We start from the raw sequence: 10,466 nt of genomic DNA, 5'->3' as shown, positions 1-10,466 counted from the left end.
CCAAGTCTTTGTGACCCTATGGACTGTAGCCCACCAGGCTTCTTTGTCCGTGGGGATTCTCCAGGCAAGAATACTGGAGTGGGTTGAAATTTCCTTCTCCAGGGCATCTTCCCGGCCTGGGATCAAACCTGGGTCTCCTGTGTTGGCAGATTCTTTACCACTGAGCCACCTGGGAAGCCCTATTGGGAGAGAGGGAAGCATAATATTGTGGGAGGCTGAGAGTCTTTGCTGAGAGTTCAGATAGCAGTGGAGAATGGATGATCCACAGCTACTTACCACAATATCCATGAATCCCCAAAACACCGTGTTGAGCAAGAGAAGCAAGGCAATGAGAGGCATATTCTATAGGATTTCACTTATACAGAGCACGAAAACAGGAAGAGTGGCCTGTGACATCAAAGTCAGGTTAACAGTTATTGCAGAAGTGAAGGAGTGTCTAGAAGGAGGCACAGTGGGAATTCTGTTAATGGTCTGTTTCTTAATCCAGGTGCTCTTAACACTCGAGTGTTCAGTCTCTCAAAATTCATCAGACTGAACATTTGTAATTGTGTGCCTTCTCTATACAAATATTACATGTTAACAGTTTCATTATTTTTTTTTAATTCAAAGTTAGCTATCTCATAGTTGGATGGTACAACCAGCGGAAGGCCCCATGAAATCTGTTGCCTTGTCTGTTTCCCCCAATACCTGGCACATAACGGGATTCACTACATGTGTATGTTTGAATGAATAAGTGAATCAGTAAACAAACGCACCTCTATAACCTCTAACTGGTTTTGTACCTGGCTTCCCTTAAGCTAATCATTAGGGAAAACTGAAGCAATAGTTATTTTTGTTGTCATTTTTGTGTTTCATTATTATTTTTATTTTTTAGGTTGTATTTATTTATTGAAGTATAGTTGGTTTACAATCTTGTGTTAGTTTCAACAAAGCGATTCAGTTATATATACATATGTATCTATTTTTTCAGATTCTTTTCCCTTGTAGGTTATTATAAAATGTTAATATTAAATTTAGTTCTCTGTGCTATGCAGTAGGCCTTTGTTTATCTAATATGTGATAGTGTGTATATGCTAATCCCAAACTCCTGATTTATCCCTCCCCCCTTTCCCCTTTGGTAACCATAGTTTGTGTTCTATGTCTGTAGGTCTATTTCTGTTTTGTGAACAAGGCCCTTTGTGTCATATTTGAGATTCCACATATGAATGATATCATATGATATTTATCTTTTTCTTTCTGACTCACTTCACTTCGTGTGGTAATCTTTAAGTCCATCCATGTTACTGCAAATGGCATCATTTCATTCTTTTTCGTGGCTAATATTCCGTTGTATATGTGCACTATATCATCTTTATTCATTCATCTGTCGATGGACATTTAGGTTGTTCCCATGTCCTGGCTACTGTAAAGCAGTATTGCAATGAACAATGGGGTACATGTATCTTTTTGAATTATGGTTTTCTCCAGATATATACCCAGGAGTGGGCATGTATTTTTAAAATTATTTATATGAGAATATAAATAATTTTCTTCTGCTTATATGAGAATAATAAATTCATTCAGCAGACGTTCAAATACTTCTAGGATTTAGAGTCAGGAGATCAAATGAGGACAAAAAGCTGTCCGTTGAGTCTGGCAACATGTAGGTTCTTGATGGTGTTGGTGGAAGCAGCTTCACTCTTGTGCATGTAACAGATACCAGACTGCAGAGGTCTGAGGGGAAATGGGATCTGAGGAGCTGGAAACAGCAAATGCTGACACATACTTCAAGTCCTTTAACTCTAAAAGTTAGGAGTGAATTGTGTGGGGCTGACAGTTTTCTTTTTCAGTGGTTGTGTGTTTATCATGAAAAATGAGCAAAACCAGAGCATGTTTACATGCTAAAGCAGGAAATCAGTAGCCAAGAGTTGTGCCGTCACTCAGTCGTGTCTGACTCTTTGCAACCTCACGGACTGCAGCATGTCAGGCTTCCCTGTCCTTGACCATCTCCCAGAGTTTGCTCAAAGTCATGTTCATTGAGTTGGTCATACCTTCTAACTATCTCATTCTCTCCATCATCCCCTTCTCCTGTCCTCCATCTTTCCCAGCATCAGGGTCTTTTTCTAGCCAGGAGTAGTTTCATTCGTTTACTTCTGCATTCAATCTGTCAGTCACCCATGAGGTCCACAACTACTTATTGGTACCTTTTGTATCAGTTCTTGACAGCAGTAAAGAGCAGTGAATAAACTGGACACAATCTCTGCCCTCCTACAGTTTACAATCTATTAAAGAAGAGACACTGAAGACATAGGTGACAGAAAGAATGATGCTGGCAAGGGTGTTGAATCAAAATACAGTAGGAAGAATTAGCATAGGCAAGAGACAGCCTTACAGTGAGACAGTGGTGATATATCTTTTTTTTTTTTTACAAAGGGATAAGGCTGAAAAATGGATACAAATGTTGCTAAGAAAAATTACTGGTGAAGCAGCATGGTGCATTCCTTTTAGGCAAGCGCGTGGAAAAGTCCAAAAGATCAGGTGAAACCAGGCAGAGGACAGTAGCTTAAGCCAGGCTGTTTGCAGGACCTGGATGCTGGATGAAGACCTTAGAGGTACATAATTCAGCAGCTGCCCACCTTGGTTCACAAATCAAACAGTTGTCAAGGGTGACTCATAAGACCTGTAAATAAGACTGCGTAGATGTCTGCAGAGTCACATCTGACACCAGGATCAGTAAGGCAGCAGAGAAGTTAAAAACCGCATGAAGCTTCCAATGAAAAAAAATCTCAGAGGAAAAGGCCATACTGGAGAAGAGATGCTTTTTTGACAAGTTTTCTCCCAGAAAAGCATAAGTATCGATTTTTGTTTTAGTTGAACACGAGCTGACGTCATTGGCCTCCCTGTAGGGCTTTGTATTAAAAAATGATTGTGTAACTCTCAGCTTAATGAGAACCTCACAGGATGGGAGGTGTGGAGAGACCGAGAACAACCAGGGAGCCAATAGGTCCCTGTTACCCATCTTTTGTGCGATTCCTCACTATTAAAGTGATGAGTTTTTCTTCCTTATGCTCTTTTTCTCCCTCCCCTTCTCTCTCTTTTTATTTTCAAGGTGGGTAATTAAATCCTCAATAAGTGTAATGCTATTACAGTCAAAATACCAAGTTTGCAGATTATTATTTTTTAAAATATTAATAAAAACAGACTTTCTCTGTCCTTCCCTTGCATTTGGATAGGCGTTCTTGAGTCGGGGAAGAAAGGGATGGAATTAGTTAGCACCCAAAATTGGCCTATGGATGTGTGTCTTATAGGTAAATCTGTATCACTGGCTGTATTTGGGAGGGAGAAAAAAAAATTCAAAGCAGAGAATTACTAATATGATGCAACCCCTTCATTTCTCAGGTGTGAACACAGGCCCAGAGAGGTGATGTGATTTGCCCTAAGCCATGCAGCTAGTGGCAGAGCCAGGCCTAGAAGCCAGGTGTCCTGGCTCCCAAGACATTCCGCTGCCCGAGGAATGGAACAGGTAGTATCGCTCACACTGGGGGCCATGGGTCAGTCTTTTCAGCTCGGAGCTGCCTGGGGTTCCAACCAAGGAAACCAGAGGAAGCATCAGGTCAAATTGCTGACCATTGAATGACTCAGGGATGAAATCGAAACTGGGTAAGAGACAGAAGGGGAGGTTTGACATGTAACCCTCACGACTCTGAGACAGAGTCCAATGGACCGTGTACCCAAAGCAGCAGTCAACTTCTCAAGGTATCGTGTCCTTCTTCAAATAGCGAGGTGGTGAGTCACCTTCTGGCCATTCTGACACCTACGCTGTGTCTGGTGCAATTCACAGTGTTAGGACCATCAGTGGCCACTTGCAGAGGACAGTTGAGGAGTCAGGGAAAAAGAAAGTGAGGAATACCAGTTAGGAGGCTTCCGTAGGGATCCAGGAGGGAGATAATAAGGAAAGGCTGACTGGTGGGATCTGCTGGATCAGGGTGACATCACTTGGGTTCGTGGCTGGGAAAACTGGCCAGTAGTGATAGTGGAAAGGTGGACAAAAACTGAAATGTACGTCCAAATGGGGAGGAAGAGAGTTCCTGCTTTCATGTATCATTGGATGTTCTTAAGACTAGCATGGATAAAACCAGAACTACCTATGATGCTATAAGTAAGATTTATTCTGTATATATAAACCTGGGTACTGGTTACTGTTAACATGTATTGAACCCTCTGAGGAGTCTTAAGTCATAGTTTCCTTTTCCTTTATTCCTTTTCCTTTTCCTTTATAGTGGTTATTTATGGAGCACCTACTATGTCCAGGTTCTTTTCTGAGTACATGGTATACATCAAGTCAGCTAAATATTGAATACTCTTGTCCTCATGGAGCTCATTCAGAGAAAAGTGGCCACAGAAGTCAGTCTCTTGGGAAAAACAATAGGCGAAGACAGCTGTGAGAGAAAGAGCTCATTGAGATGGTATTGATTAAAGTAATAGCCAGAAAGAATAGGGTGAGTTTTACTGGCTCCCTCAGAGAAAGATTTTTTTTTTTTTTTTAGTTTTACTGTTTCCGCTCTGATTTGGATACTTTTTATATCTTTATCTTGCCTAACTGCTCTGGCTCTGGTGGTTCAGATGGTAAAGAATATGCCTGGAGTGCAGAAGACCCAGGTTCGATCCCTGGGTCCAGAAGATCCCCTGGAGAAGAGAATGGCCACCCACTCCAGTATTCTTGCCTGGAGAACATCATGGACAGAGGAGCCTGGTGGGCTACAGTCCATGGGGTAACAAAGAGTCAGACACGACTGAGATACTTTGACATTAGTACTGTGTTGAATAGGAGTGGTAAACTGGGCACCCTTATCTTGTTTTTTGCTCTTAGAGCAAAAGCTTTCAACTTTTCACTCTCTCTCTTTTTTTTTTTTTTTAAATTTTTATCAGAGTATAGTTGCTTTATAATGTTGTGTTAGTTTCTATTGTACAGCAAAGTGAATCAGCTAGCCATGTACATATATCCCCTCTTTTTTGTTTTTTTTGTTTTTTTTACTTTACAATACTGTATTGGTTCTGCCACATATCAACATGCCTCCGCCATGGGTGTACATGTGTTCCCCATCCTGAATCCCCCTCCCACCTCCTTCCCCATACCATCCCTCTGGGTCATCCCAGTGCACCTGCTCCAAGCATCCTGTATCAAACCTGGACTGGCGATTCGTTTCTTATATGATATTATACATGTTTCAGTGCCATTCCCCCAAATTGTCCCACCCTCGCCCTCTCCCACAGAGTCCAAAAGACTGTTCTATATATCTGTGTCTCTTTTGCTGTCTTGCATACAGGGTTATCATTACCATCTTTCTAAATTCCATATATATGCATTAGTATACTGTATTGGTGTTTTTCTTTCTGGCTTACTTCACTCTGTATAATCGGCTCCAGTTTCATCCACCTCATTAGAACTGATTCAAATGTATTCTTTTTAATGGCTGAGTAATACTCCATTGTGTATATGTACCACAGATTTCTTATCCATTCATCTGCTGATGGACATCTAGGTTGCTTCCATGTCCTGGCTATTATAAACAGTGCTGCGATGAACATTGGGGTACATGTGTCTCTTTCAATTCTGGTTTCCTCAGTATGTATGCCCAGCAGTGGGATTGCTGGGTCATAAGGCAGTTCTATTTCCAGTTTTTTAAGCAATCTCCACACTCTTCTCCATAGTGGCTGTACTAGTTTGCATTCCCACCAACAGTGTAAGAGGGCTCCCTTTTCTCCACACCCTCTCCAGCATTTATTGCTTGTAGACTTTTGGATAGCAGCCATTCTGACTGGCATGAAGTGGTACCTCATTGTGGTTTTGATTTGCATTTCTCTGATAATGAGTGATGTTGAGCATCTTTTCGTGTGTTTGTTAGCCATCTGTATGTCTTCTTTGGAGAAATGTCTGTTTAGTTCTTTGGCCCATTTTTTGATCCCCTCTTTTTTGGATTTTCTTCCCATTCAGGTCACCACAGATCACTGAGTAGAGTTTTCTGTGCAATATGATAGGTTCCATTAGTTATCTGAAAGATTTCTTCTAGGCAGAGAGAACTGAGATAACAGTTGTCTGGATCTGCCCAGATCAGTGACTGTGATCTTGCAGCTCCTGACAGGACCAGATACCCAGGAATAAACTGCAATGCAGGAGACACATGGGGAGGGGCTCTGAGCCAAGGCCAAGTGAGGAGGTTCAGACGTGCAGACAGAACAGAGTGTCTGAAGGAATGATCCGCTTCACGTGGGTAGTCAGACTTCAAGAGACCAAGGAGTTTTGTCACAGATGATTTCAACACAGGAGCGTGGGGAGCAAGCCGTGGGAAGTCTGGGAGCATCTGAGATCCGGCTAAGTCAGATAAAGGGTGAGCGCCAGTCATGGAACTGAAAGCAGGGCTGTGGTTTGAGGAACATTTCCCACTTCTGGGAGGAGCAAACAACGTCCTGAGCAAAGCACTGACACAGAGACTCAGGCCCAGGAATGAGAAAGGGAGATGCCATTGGAACCAGAGCATGAAGTAGGGACTTGGTCACAGGAGCCCAGTTATTAGCTGGACCCTTCATCAAACCTGGCGTGATAGCCATGAACCTTTAAATCTCTGGGAATTAAGCCTCCATCCCACTGATGCACAGGACCTAGCCTTTAGAGAATGTGTTGTATGTAATATATTATCAGTAGGATACATTATATGTAAGGTGAGGGAACAGGAAATGGGCACCATCTCCCTTCCCCAACCCCCACCAGGATGGAGGGAAAAGGTCATGTCTGTTGCTTCTTTTGTCAACAGTAATCCCCATTAGTGCCTCCTTGGTTGCCATGGTGTTGGATGGTTCCAGAGAATCCTTTTTCTTGAATTAACCCAAGTACTCACCCCAAGACTCCAAGGATGGGTTTCTTAGCAAGACTGCTGGTTAGGGCAGGCACAGAGTCCTTATCTGCATTTTACTTAATCTTTGTGTGTTTCTTGCAACTACCACCCCATCCACCCTCGTGCTTAGTCTCAGCTCCTTCTCCAGTCCACATTCCTTCTGATTCCATCTCCCTGGCTTCCACCTTTCTTGCTTATTCCCTATTTGGAGATTTAGCTCTCTCTTCACACGGCTTGGTGCCATCTTTGCCTGATTCTACATATTCCTCCGGCTATGCTTCTATAGTGGACGTTATGTTTGATTCTCCAGCCCACCCTCATCAGTAGCGGCAATGCAGTTTGGACCACACAGTGCCACAGATACCATGTTAAGGTTGGCTTCCAAACAATCCTTCTGTCTCTGCACCACTCAGCCCAGAATCAAAGTCCCAGGAGTAAGCATCTGACAGCCCAGGTTCATGGCTCCTTGGATCAGGTTCCACCTATTTCCATGGTGTGGGAGCTGAGAGAGAAAGCAGCTGCCTTCAACTGCCCTCTTGTCAGACCTAATCACAATGGATAATTCTCTCGGGGGTAATCTGGTGGTAATCAGAAGGGAGGGATTCTAATCAGTGTTGTCCAATGGAATAATAATGTAAGCCACATATGTAATTTAAAATCTTCAAGTACCACATTGAAAAAGGCAGAAACGGGTGAAATTACTTTTAATATTTTATTTAACCAGTATTTCCAAAATACCATTGTGTTGACATGTAATCAAAATATAAAAAATCATTGGTAAGAGATATTCCTTTTTAAACGTTTTGTTTCATTGAAGTATAGTTAATTTATAATGTTGTGTTAGGTTTCTGATATGAAACAAAGTGATTCAGTTGTACATATATACATTCTTTTTCATTATGGCTTGTCATAGGGTACTGAATATAGTTCCCTGTGCTATAGAGTAGGACTTTGTTGTTTATCCAGAAATGTTCCTTTTTATGGTTGTTTTAAGTCTTTGGAATTCAGGGTGTATTTTTCTCTCACAGCACAGCTCATCCAGATGCTACATTTTTATTGGAAATATTTGATCTATGTTTATATTTGGGGCTTTCCTGGTGGCTCAGCTAGTAAAGAATCTGCCTGTTAATGCAGGAGACGTGGGTTCAATCCCTGGGTTGGAAGATCCCCTGGAGAAGGAAGTGGCAACCCACACCAGTATTCTTGCCTGGAAAATCCCATGGACAGAGAGGATCCTAGCAAAAAAAAAAAAAAACAAAACTAGAAACACATTCCCAAGTTCTTCCAGACCTGCTTAAAAGTTATCCAATTACTGAATCAAGTACCAAAAATCATTTGCCTTTAATATTCACCTCCACATTGACAAGACAAATAGATCTTTATTAGAAGAATTGTTTGAAGCAAAAGTTTACCCATTTCAAAGCTATGTTTGTCCAAGTTATGTTAATACATTGTCTCTTGTGTCAACTCAGTAATATTAAGATGGAATATGAAGGAGTATTGCACAAATTGAAAAGTAGTTCTAAATTTATTCTTCCAATTTTGGGTAGGTTTTGCAGATAATTTACATAATACTGCTTATCATTTAAAATATTTTATATGTTGATTCGTACCATTAAAGGTATAAAAATTATTGTTGATTTACATTATAAAAAGTTTCCATTTTAGTGTAAACCCTTGAACTTTTCTAACTGGGTCACAAGGTAGCTTTTTGTCTTTCCTTAGAGCTTCAGTGCCTCTCATTCATACCCACTGTGATATCAGTAAGAAAACTTAAATCTCACTGCCATTGTTTATCTTTGATTCCTAAGTATTTGGTAAGAGTTTCTTCTGTTTCAAGAAAATCTTGAGTTGGATTTGACAGTGCAGTAAATCTCTGTAAAATTCTCCTATGACTCAACCCACAAACATAGATTAGGATACAAAATCATCGCATTTATTGCTTTTTATTTCTTTCCATAAACTGGTGATGAGTCACAGCATTTGAATGCATACACTGAAAATTTTTAACAACTGTATCCATAACACTTTCCATAGAATGTGCTTCTGAAAGTGAACACAAATATTTTCAGTATATATCATACGGTGGGATAAAGCAGTAAGGAAAATATCATTCTCTTATTTGGAAATTCCAATAAATCCAGATTTTTAACATAGCTGGAGTGCCATCTGTTATAATAGAAACTATTTTTTTTTCATATCTAACTGAAATTCTTCTTTATCAGATGTCAAAGATTCAAAAATTCTAATCAGCAGTTTTTTAAGCCATGAATTTACAATGTTTCTGTACAAATTTGGAAGACCTTTAAGACTCAATATACCCAAAGTAGTCACTGGACAGTGTCTCATGGCATGACTCAGCTAAAATTTGGTATTTTTCAAAATTTGAATTAATTTATCTTTGATAAGTTCTTTTATTCTATGGGCATTTGGTAGCTTAATTGAAAATTGCTCACTTGTTATGAAATATCTTTTTAGTTTCTTCTTTATAAATTTTTAATAAAGTTTTCACAATTGAAAAAATCATTTCTTTTACCATCTTTACATTAAAAATTGTGTGTACTTATATGTGTGCAATTTTTAAAATTTTTATTTATTATTCATGGCTGTGCTGGCTCTTTGTTGCTGAGACAACCTTTTCTCTAGTTGTGACGTGCAGGCTTCTCACTGTGGGGTCTTCTCTTGTTGCAGAGAAGGGCTTCAGTAGTTGGAGCACATGGGCTCAGTAGTTGTGGCACACAGGTCAGCGGCCCCATGGCATGTGGACTCCTCTTGGGGCAGGGGTCAAACCAGTGTCTCCTGCATTGGCAGGCAGATTCTCAACCACTGGACCACTAGGGTAGTCCTGCCTCACTGATTCTTTTTTAAATGTTGAGAGAACACGTCTTATCAAAAGCAACTCTGTATGTGCAGAAAATGCCTCAATATTTTCTACTTTATTATTTTAAAATGTTTGTTTCACAACAACACAGCATTTTCATTTTGCTCTGCCATAGCAAATAGCAATTGACATTCATCGTGAAATTTGTGGCATTATCCTCTTCCAGTCCCTTTTTTCTTTACTATTTTGTTTGCTAGCTTCTGCAACTCCATTGGATCATCAGTATATGCCTTCATTTTATACATTTAAAAATTGATTTGTATGTAGAAAAGTAGTTGAATTATATTATACTTAAAATAATACATATTGTTGTTCAGTTGCCCAGTAGTGTCCGACTCTTTGTGACCCCATGGACTGCAGCACACCAGGCTTCCCTGTCCATCACCAACTCCAAGAGCTTGCTCAAATTCATGTCCATCGAGTCAGTGATGCCATCCTACCATCTCATCCTCTGTTGTCCGCTTCTCCTCCTGCCTTCAGTCTTGCCCAGCATCAGGGTCTTTTCTAATGAGTCAGCGCTTCAAATCAGGTGGCCAAAATATTGGAGTTTCAGTTTCAGCATCAGTCCTTCCAATGAATATTCAGGGTTGATTTCCTTTAGGACTGACTGGTTTGATCAAGAGACTCTCAAGAGTCTTCTCCAACACCACAGTTCAAAAGCAATTACAATTTAAAAGGTATCCTAGCCATATAAAATATTCCAGTAAACACAT

Source organism: Bubalus bubalis, chromosome 24, assembly GCF_019923935.1.
Source record: "Bubalus bubalis isolate 160015118507 breed Murrah chromosome 24, NDDB_SH_1, whole genome shotgun sequence".
Taxonomy (NCBI): domain Eukaryota; kingdom Metazoa; phylum Chordata; class Mammalia; order Artiodactyla; family Bovidae; genus Bubalus; species Bubalus bubalis.
The sequence above is the reverse complement of the archived record's forward strand: the minus strand, read 5'-3'. Positions refer to the sequence as shown.